Source organism: Limulus polyphemus, unplaced genomic scaffold (assembly GCF_000517525.1).
Source record: "Limulus polyphemus unplaced genomic scaffold, Limulus_polyphemus-2.1.2 Scaffold3539, whole genome shotgun sequence".
In the NCBI taxonomy this organism is placed as follows: domain Eukaryota; kingdom Metazoa; phylum Arthropoda; class Merostomata; order Xiphosura; family Limulidae; genus Limulus; species Limulus polyphemus.
In genome coordinates, this window is record NW_013669149.1 from 49,862 (window position 1) to 61,353 (window position 11,492).

At 30.8% G+C, this 11,492-nt stretch overlaps 1 pseudogene; it reads right to left on the minus strand.

The window, feature by feature from the left end:
* LOC106469549 overlaps positions 1-10,986 on the minus strand; it is a 26,964-nt pseudogene extending 15,978 nt beyond the window's left edge.
* Positions 10,987-11,492: the final 506 nt, after the last annotated feature.

Consider the following 11,492-nt stretch of genomic DNA (forward strand, 5'->3'; position numbering starts at 1 on the left):
TTCTCTTCTTGTTTAATTTCTCGTTCTTCTTGTTTCTTTTCTTGTTTATTTTCTCGTTCTTCTTGTTTCTTTTCTTTTTCCTCTAACAATTGCCGTAATTTCTCTTCTTGTTTAATTTCTCGTTCTTCTTGTTTCTTTTCTTGTTTATTTTCTCGTTCTTCTTGTTTCTTTTCTTTTTCCTCTAATAATTGCAGTAATTTCTCTTCTTGTTTAATTTCTCGTTCTTCTTGTTTCTTTTCTTGTTTATTTTCTCGTTCTTCTTGTTTCTTTTCTTTTTCCTCTAACAACTGCTGTAATCTCTCTTCTTGTTTCTTTTCTTTTTCCTCTAACAATTGCCGTAATTTCTCTTCTTGTTTAATTTCTCGTTCTTCTTGTTTCTTTTCTTGTTTATTTTCTCGTTCTTCTTGTTTCTTTTCTTTTTCCTCTAACAACTGATGTAATCTCTCTTCTTGTTTAATTTCTCGTTCTTCTTGTTTCTTTTCTCTTTCCTCTTGTTTCTTTTGCTGCTCTTGTATTGCAGCTATCAAGTCTGCTATGCTGTAGTTTGATTTGCCGCTTCTCGTTTCCATTTTTTTTTATCCCACTTCTGACACCAATTTGTTACGTCTCCGTTTGCTAATTGATTTTCCGTAACTTCGTTCCGACGAAACTTAAGCGACACAAGTCCTTTCTTAATAAAACTGGTTTATTCTTTCCGAATATAACTTTACCGTTACACTCAACTTCAACAATCGCGCTAAACAAACGCTATACGAACGTCAACAATACTTCTGACTGCAGTTCAATTACTCACTATCTACCCAGACATTACATTCCCCTCTTTTATATACCAGCCTACCCTATATCTAGTAAGAACTAGAACATTCGCCAAAGTACATGATAGTTCTAGAAACGTTGCGTCACAGTAGTCATGTGACTCGATGACACAACAATATATAATGGAGTAAATTTAAAATTTTAATAAAATAGGCCTAGATCTATCTCTACAGTTCAGGTAATGGAGTAAGTTAAACTGGTAATGTATTAGGCTTAGATATATATATATAATGGAGTAAATTTAAAATTTTAATAAAATAGGCCTAGATCTATCTCTACAGTTCAGGTAATGGAGTAAGTTAAACTGGTAATGTATTAGGCTTAGATATATATATAATGGAGTAAATTTAAAATTTTAATAAAATAGGCCTATATCTATCTCTACAGTTCAGGTAATGGAGTAAATTAAACTGGTAATGTATTAGGCTTAGATATATATATATATATATAATAGAGAAAATTATTGTTTTATTTTATAATAAACAAGCGCTGTCTGTATTCAAATATGATAAAAGTGGAGAATATTAACTGTTTAAAAAGTGTTTTCATGTTTACAGCTTCGTTCTATTCTTGTTAAATGTTCCAGAATACATGAAATAAATTTAATTTCATTTGAGGATACTTTTGGGATCATAAAGGTCAATATCAATTACCCCAATTTTTATTCTGTTGGTTTAGTAGTTTTCGTTATTATATTTTACGATAACTAACATAAAACAAATCTAACTACTTACCTTGTTCATACTAAACATAATTATTATTATCATCCCTGGAAACTAAATAATTGATTAATACAAAAATGAAAAAGAAATACATGCAAAATAAATCAAAACTTAAGAAAGTGGTCATTCAATGTGTAACAGGTCTGCTTACCGCTAGGTTACATTTCAACTGACCAAAATGATCGCGATATTCGGAGGATTGGTTGTTAGGATAAGATCTGATTTTGTTGTTTTTTTGGTCATAACAGGAAGTTACGTCATAACCTAATATGGGATACTGATAAAACAACTGATTCTTTGTCATAACCGGAAGTTACGTCATAACCGGAAGTTACGTCATAACCTAATATGGCCAGTGAAGGACCAGGAGACAGAAGAAGATACTGATAAAACATCTGATTATTTATCATAACAGGAAGTTACGTCATAACCTAATATGGCCAGTGAAGGACCAGGAGTCAGAAGAAGATACTGATAAAACATCAGATTATTTGTCATAACAGGAAGTTACGTCATAACTTAATATGGCCAGTGAAGGACCAGGAGTCAGAAGAAGATACTGATAAAACATCAGATTATTTATCGTAACAGGAAGTTACGTCATAACCTAATATGGTCAGTGAAGGACCAGTAGTCAGAAGAAGATACTGATAAAACATCTGATTATTTATCATAACTGGAAGTTACGTCATAACCTAATATGGTCAGTGAGGGACCAGGAGACAGAAGAAGATACTGATAAAACATCTGATTATTTATCATAACAGGAAGTTACGTCATAACCTAATATGGTCAGTGAAGGACCAGGAGTCAGAAGAAGATACTGATAAAACATCTGATTATTTGTCATAACAGGAAGTTACGTCATAACCTAATATGGCCAGTGAAGGACCAGGAGACAGAAGAAGATACTGATAAAACATCTGATTATTTGTCATAACAGGAAGTTACGTCATAACTTAGTATGGCCAGTGAAGGACCAGGAGACAGAAGAAGATACTGATAAAACATCTGATTATTTGTCATAACAGGAAGTTACGTCATAACTTAATATGGTCAGTGATGGACCAGGAGTCAGACGGAGATACTGATAAAACATCTGATTATTTGTCATAACAGGAAGTTACGTCATAACTTAATATGGCCAGTGAAGGACCAGGAGACAGAAGAAGATACTGATAAAACATCTGATTATTTGTCATAACAGGAAGTTACGTCATAACCTAATATGGTCAGTGAAGGGCCAGGGGTTAGAACCAAGTATCTATTGATTCTAGAGATATACATTGTTAAAATGGAAAGTTACATCATTCCAAAAAAGCGTTATTCAAGATCTCTATAAACCAAAAAAGAAAAGTAGAGCTTAACTTTCACATTCCAAACTACAGTTTGGTTTTATGAAATCAACCGGTGACTTCTTCAGGGTTGGTCTTACCTCGTAATAGGCTAGAAAACCAGCTTCTTTGGTGTACTCCCCTGCCGTTCCACCCCCCGTTGATGGAACATTAACGCCGTTCTTTCTAGGATCAGCCAACGTGAAACTCCGGCCGTAGGTTGCCATGCCAATCACCAACTTGTCTTTAGGGGCACCGAGTTTCTCCCACAGTTTCACTCCATAATCCTGTGTTGAAAATATTTAATTGAAGGAGAAAACAACTATTTCACTGATAAAAACAACAACGAACGAATCAATATAATAATATTAATTAATTTTTTGAGTTTTATTTAACGTAATAGTCTGTAGTTAATCTTAATTTCAGATTTTTGTTGTTGTTGTTGTTGTTGTTAACGGAGGGAGATGGTAGCTTCAATGATATGTATCAAACTGGTTACCCCCCTCACATATATTAATATCACTTAAACTGGTATTATCATTAGAAAATTAAAATTAGCTTCAGTTTACCCTGTCTGAAATTAGTCAATTAATTTAATTTTAGAAAGTCCCGCCAGAGGATTAGAATGTTAAACTATGATCAATCAAAATTTTAATGTTGGTAATAAAAGAGTTAAGTTGGTAAGAAAGAGTTAAATTGGCAATAAAAGACTTAAGTTGGTAAGAAAGAGTTAAATTGGTAATAAAGAGTTAAATTGGTAATAAAGAGTTAAATTGGCAATAAAAGACTTAAGTTGGTAAGAAAGAGTTAAATTGGCAATAAAAGACTTAAGTTGGTAATAAAAGACTTAAGTTGGTAATAAAAGACTTAAGTTGGTAATAAAATAGTTAAATTGGTAATAAAGAGTTAAATTGGTAATAAAAGAGTTAAATTGGTAATAAAAGAGTTAAGTTGATAATAAAAGACTTAAATTGGTAATAAAGAGTTAAGTTGGTAATAAAAGAGTTAAATTGGTAATAAAAGAGTTGAGTTGGTAATAAAAGAATTAAGTTGGTAATAAAGAGTTAAATTGGTAATAAAAGTGTTAAGTTGGTAATAAAAGAGTTAAATTGGAAATAAAAGACTTAAGTTGGTAATAAAAGACTTAAGTTGTTAATAAAAGAGTTAAATTGGTAATAAAAGACTTAAGTTGGTAATAAAAGACTTAAGTTGTTAATAAAAGAGTTAAATTGGTAATAAAAGACTTAAGTTGGTAATAAAAGAGTTAAGTTGGTAATAAAGAGTTAAATTGGTAATAAAAGAGTTAAATTGGTAATAAAGACTTAAGTTAGTAATAAAAGACTTAAGTTGGTAATAAAAGAGTTAAGTTGGTAAGAAAGAGTTAAATTGGCAATAAAAGACTTAAGTTGGTAATAAAAGACTTAAGTTGGTAATAAAATAGTTAAATTGGTAATAAAGATTTAAATTTGTAATAAAGGAGTTAAGTTGGTAATAAAGAGTTAAATTGGTAATAAAAGACTTAAGTTGGTAATAAAATAGTTAAATTGGTAATAAAAGAGTTAAGTTGGTAATAAAAGGCTTAAGTTGGTAATAAAAGAGTTAAGTTGGTAATAAAAGAGTTAAGTTGGTAATAAAGAGTTAAATTGGTAATAAAGAGTTAAATTGGTATAAAAGACTTAAGTTAGTAATCAAAGACTTAAGTTGGTAATAAAAGACTTAAGTTGGTAATAAAAGACGTTGGTGATAAAAGAGTTAAATTGGTAATAAAAGACTTAAGTTGGTAATAAAAGACTTAAGTTGATAATAAAGAGTTAAATTGTTAATAAAAGACTTAAGTTGGTAATAAAGAGTTAAATTGGTAATAAAAGACTTAAGTTGGTAATAAAAGACTTAAATTGGCAATAAAAGAGTTAAATTGGTAATAAAAAGTTAAATTGGTAATAAAAGACTTCAATTGGTAATAAAGACTTAAGTTGGTAATAAAGAGTTAAATTGGTAATAAAGAGTTAAATTGGTAATAAAAGAGTTAAATTGGTAATAAAAGAGTTAAGTTGGTAATAAAAGACTTAAGTTGGTAAAAAAGAGTTAAATTGGTAATAAAAGACTTAAATTGGTAATAAAAGACTTAAATTGGTAATAAAAGACTTAAGTTGGTAATAAAAGAGTTAAATTGGTAATAAAGAGTTAAATTGGTATTAAAGAGTTAAATTGGTAATGAAGGTGTTAAGTTGGTAATAAATTAGTTAAATTGGAAATAAAAGACTTAAGTTGGTAATAAAGAGTTAAATTGGTAATAAAAGACTTAAGTTGGTAATAAAAGACTTAAGTTGGTAATAAAAGACTTAAGTTGTTAATAAAAGAGTTAAATTGGTAATAAAAGACTTAAGTTGGTAATAAAAGAGTTAATTTGGTAATAAAGAGTTAAATTGGTAATAAAGAGTTAAATTGGTAATAAAAGAGTTAAATTGGTAATAAAAGACTTAAGTTGTTAATAAAAGAGTTAAATTGGTAATAAAAGAGTTAAATTGGTAATAAAGAGTTAAATTGGTAATAAAAGAGTTAAGTTGGTAATAAAGAGTTAAGTTGGTAATAAAGAGTTAAATTGGTAATAAAAGAGTTAAATTGGTAATAAAAGACTTAAGTTGGTAATAAAGAGTTAAATTGGTAATAAAAGAGTTAAGTTGGTAATAAAAGAGTTAAATTGGTAATAAAGAGTTAAGTTGGTAATAAAAGACTTAAGTTGGTAATAAAAGGCTTAAGTTGGTAATAAAAGAGTTAAGTTGGTAATAAAGAGTTAAATTGGTAATAAAGACTTAAGTTGGTAATAAAAGACTTAAGTTGGTAACAAAAGACTTAAGTTGGTAATAAAAGACTTAAGTTGGTAATAAAAGAGTTAAGTTGGTAAGAAAGAGTTAAATTGGTAATAAAAGAGTTAAATTGGTAATAAAGAGTTAAATTGGTAATAAAGAGTTAAATTGGTAATAAAGACTTAAGTTAGTAATAAAAGACTTAAGTTGGTAATAAAGAGTTAAATTGGTAATAAAGAGTTAAATTGGTAATAAAAGAGTTAAGTTGGTAATAAAAGACTTAAGTTGGTAAAAAAGAGTTAAATTGGTAATAAAAGACTTAAGTTGGTAATAAAAAACTTAAATTGGTAATAAAAGACTTAAGTTGATAATAAAGAGTTAAATTGGTAATAAAGAGTTAAATTGGTAATAAAGATTAAATTGGTAATAAAAGACTTAAGTTGGTAATAAAGAGTTAAATTGGTAATGAAAGACTTAAGTTGGTAATAAAAGAGTTAAATTGGTAATAAAGAGTTAAATTGGTAATAAAAGACTTAAGTTGGTAATAAAGAGTTAAATTGGTAATAAAAGTGTTAAGTTGGTAGGGTTAAATTGATAATAAAAGTGTTAAGTTGGTAGGGTTAAATTGGTAATAAAAGAGTTAAATTGGTAATAAAGAGTTAAATTGGTAATAAAAGACTTAAGTTGGTAATAAAAGAGTTAAGTTGATAATAAAGAGTTAAATTGGTAATAAAGAGTTAAATTGGTAATAAAGATTAAATTGGTAATAAAAGACTTAAGTTGGTAATAAAGAGTTAAATTGGTAATGAAAGACTTAAGTTGGTAATAAAAGAGTTAAATTGGTAATAAAGAGTTAAATTGGTAATAAAAGACTTAAGTTGGTAATAAAGAGTTAAATTGATAATAAAAGTGTTAAGTTGGTAGTGTTAAATTGGTAATAAAAGACTTAAGTTGGTAGTGTTAAATTGGTAATAAAAGTGTTAAGTTGGTAGGGTTAAATTGGTAATAAAAGAGTTAAGTTGGTAGGGTTAAATTGGTAATAAAAGAGTTAAGTTGGTAGGGTTAAATTGGTAATAAAAGAGTTAAGTTGGTAGGGTTAAATTGGTAATAAAAGAGTTAAGTTGGTAGTGTTAAATTGGTAATAAAAGAGTTAAGTTAGTAGGGTTAAATTGGTAATAAAAGTGTTAAGTTTTCATATATCATAGAATACGTTTTTAAACATGATATACGTTTGACCATATATCATAGAATACGTTTTTAAACATGATATACAATGTTTGACCATATATGATATAATACGTTTTTAAACATGATATACAATGTTTGACCATATATGATATAATACGTTTTTAAACATGATATACAATGTTTGACCATATATCATAGAATACGTTTTTAAACATGATATACGTTTGACCACATTTTATAAAATACGTTTTTAAACATGATATACAATGTTTGACCATATATCATAGAATACGTTTTTAAACATGATATACATACAATGCATAACTGCTTTCTCCAGTTCGTTTCATCTTTCGGTGCGTACAGAGGGCTGTTATGTCCTGTTTGTCTTTCCCATTTTCCGTGAAAATCGTAGGACATAACATTGAGAAAGTCCACGTAACTAAAGGAGCAACAAGAAAGAAAAAAGTTAAAGTTACTAATTTTTACATTTTATTGTGATAAAAACAGGAAAAAAAATCCAAAGATTTGTTTGTTAACACATAATGTTAAGATTTTATATTTCATTCGTTTTAGACCTGCTAACGTTCAAATACATTATATAAATAAACACTTCTCACAGTACCAGACACGTCAGTAATATTATCTCTTTTATTGAAACAGTTATAAATAAACAGTTCTCACTGTACCAGACACGTCAGTAATATTAACTCTTTTATTGAAACAGTTATAGATAAACAGTTCTCCCAGTACCAGACACGTCAGTAATATTAACTCTTTTACTGAAACAGTTATAAATAAACAGTTCTCACAGTACCAGACACGTCAGTAATATTAACTCTTTTACTGAAACAGTTATAGGTAAACAGTTCTCCCAGTGTCAGGAAAGTCAGTAATATTAACTCTTTTATTGAAACAGTTATAAATAAACAGTTCTCACTGTACCAGACACGTCAGTAATATTAACTCTTTTACTGAAACAGTTATAGATAAACAGTTCTCCCAGTGTCAGGAAAGTCAGTAATATTAACTTTTTTATTGAAACAGTTATAAATAAACAGTTCTCCCAGTGTCAGGAAAGTCAATAATTTTAATTCTTTCACTGCTACGTCTACAGATAAATAATTCTGCTAATGTTAGGTTATTTTTAGAACCTTTTATTTCTTACATGACACTAGTACAGTTTGCGAAGTTCGAGGGGGGATATCTTTTATATCTTTTCATGAAATTGGTACAAAATTCGAAACTTACGTGTTCTTATTTAGACAGTTTTCATTGCTAAAACAGACAGTATATATATGTATGTATCCATGGCAACATTCTAGAGATCAAGAGAAGGACATATATATGTATCCATGGCAACGTTCTAGAGATCTAGAAAAGCACATATATATGTATCCATGGCAACGTTCTAGAGATCTAGAGAAGTGTGTCCATGGCAACGTTCTAGAGATCTAGAGAAGTGTGTCCATGGCAACGTTCTAGAGATCTACAGAAGGACATATATTTGTGTCTATGGCAGTACTCTTGAGCAGGAGCGTCGAGATCCCGGGACAAAAATCCCTGCCGGTCCTCTTTCTTTCTCTTTTTTTTTTTAACATTTTAAAGAACGTATTAAAATGAAGATCCTAAGTTAGGATAACAGCGAGTTCATAAAGAAAACAAAATCATAGCAGCAGCCGTTTTTAGCTGACGGTATAAAAGTAAAAACGTTAATAAAGTAACAATATCTATTAAATCTATAAAGTAACAAATATATATCTATTATTACTCAAATTATTATTTCAATCATTATTAATTTATTAAGTGGCTATAAGCAAAGAAAAGCCAAAACTGTGATTGAATGAAGATATAGCCTAAACGTGCTTTGCGGGCATTGCGGCATAACCAGGCATTTGCCCCTCCCCGCCCCTGTCGGCGGTCTGCTCTACAAAGGAACATATATATATATATATGCCCATGGTACTGCTCCAGAGAGAAACATATATATATATATATATGTCCATGGGAGTGGTCTAGAGAGGAACATATATATGTGTCCATGGGAGTGCTCTTGAGAAGAACATATATATGTGTGTGTGTCCCTGGTACTGTTCCAGAGAGGAACATATATACGTGTCCATGGGAGTGCTCTAGAGAGGAACATATATATATGTGTCCATGGGAGTGGTCCAGAGAGGAACATATATATATATATATGTCCATGGTACTGCTCCAGAGAGGAATGTATATGTATATATATATGTCCATGGGAGTGGTCTAGAGAGGAAAATATATATATATATATATGTCCATGGGAGTGGTCTAGAGAGGAACATATATATATATATGTCCATGGGAGTGGTCTAGAGAGGAACATATATATGTGTCCATGGTACTGGTCTAGAGAGGAACATATATATGTGTCCATGGTACTGGTCTAGACAGGAACATATACATGTGTCCATGGTACTGCTCTAGAAATAAATAAATATGGCCATGACAGTGCTCTAGAGAGTTACATATAGATATGGCCATGACAGCGCTCTAGAGGGTCACATACAAACATGCCCATGACAATGCTCTAGAGGGTCACATACAAACATGCCCATGGCAGTGCTCTAGAAGAGAATACATATGTGCCCATGGCATGACAGCGTTAAGAGGTATTGTACCAGAAAGGTGTTTTTAGTTCCACTGTATCTTACAAATATGTCACAACTTCTGACGATCACAAGTATTAGTGTGCCATCGGTTCTTCCTTATAACCTCACAACTTACGCAGCAACAGCTGGCACGTCATACCCTCCTTTTACGTTCTCAGCTCCGGCGGAAACAGCCGCTGTCAACAAAAGACGCGGTAAACGGTTTTCCTTGGCCTCTGCTTCAAAAGTCTCTCGAATCTCCTGTAAAAAAGAAAAGCAAATGATGGATACGAGTTTTAAAAATTCATTCAATCGTTGCTTGTCTTAGAAATTCATATTTCTGTCTATCAAGTTGTGTCTTAATGTAGCATAGCAGTATGCTTTCGAACTGTCTTGTCCTCCGGGGGGGACTTACAACGCTAAAATCAGGGGTTCGATTCCCCCTCGGTGGATACAGCAGATAGCCCAATGTGGCTTTGCTCTAAAACAAACTAACAAAAATCGAATTGTCTTAATATGGCATATAATCTTGACGCCTGTAGACTGTGTATTAGACGAATCGAAGCTGGTCATTATAAAATTTGGGATGATTCTATGTTTTATTTTTTGAAACCTGTATTTGATACTATATTCAGAAAGAGACTTACGTATTAAACTAAAAAATAAAAATAAACTGATTTGTACAATTTCAATTGAATAACTGAACATATACGATCATTAGCTCTGATCCATACACTTCACTGAACTATATTGATTAACTGATTCACTACTAGCCCATTTACTATTGATTCCCGTATTTATAATCTGGTGTTATTTCTAGATACTTCGCAAACTTACTAAGTTTTCGTGACACCATCTAGATTCTAGAACGTTCTACTCCTACTTCATGCGCCCTCTAGTTAACATTAAAACGTTGAAAATATAGCTCACAACAACAGATAAATTTAATTAAGATACTACGTGGGATACAGCCATTCATTTACCGCTTCTGTTTTGACAAACAATAAAAAGGCTCGTGCAACAGATTATTCCCAACAAACAGTAACATTTGAAAATTAGTTTTAAAAAAAGTTGATTTCGCCCCCTTTTGATTTGAAAAAAAAAAGTTGACTTTCCCTAATAAACTATTTATTAAAACTTGACCCTTCCCCACTTACCTCCCCCTCAAAACGTATTAAACCATCGTTTCCCTAGCAAACAGCACAAACATGACAATAATTGGGGGTTAAGTAAACGGAATATTTATAAAGCGACCAAGAAAACATCAGTTTGGTAGTCTTGGGATTTCTCTGAGTATAAACATACAGTTTACCTTGACTAGTTCGACAAAGTGTGTCTTATCGCTTTTTCCCCGAGGAAATTCCCAGTCCAAATCCAGACCATCAAAGTTCCGCTGCCTGAGAAATTCCATTGCACTGAAAATGAACAGTCTTCGGTTGTAGCTGTTTGAGGCCATGTCTTTAAACCTTTTCGTGCCAAATGACCAGCCCCCTGACGTTAAGAAATGAAAGCATATCTATAACATCGACAAGTGACATCTAAAATAAAAAAATAGCTAAATCGGGGCTAAAGGAGTCTGATGATACTATGATAACTTTACGAAATGTTGAAATATCTATTTTATTTTAACTATTATAACTGGAGTTTAATTACTTAGTTTAAGATATCTCTCATAAACATTTCGCTAGTTTTAACAGAACATAAAATTTGTTTAAAGTAAGTTTATGTTACAGGTCACAACTAATGCCTTAAATGAATACAATAATAACAACTGTTTTAAACAACATTAAATATATGTACATAATGGGCCTAACTAATGTACTGGTTATATGTTACAACTGTCTTAAACACCATTAAATATATATACATAATGGGCCTAACTAATGTACTGATTAAATATAAAAATTGTCTTAAACACCATTAAATATATTGTTACGTCTCTGTTCGTTTGTTAATTTCCCGTAAAAATTATTTCCGAAGAACTTCAGCGATACAAGTCCTTTC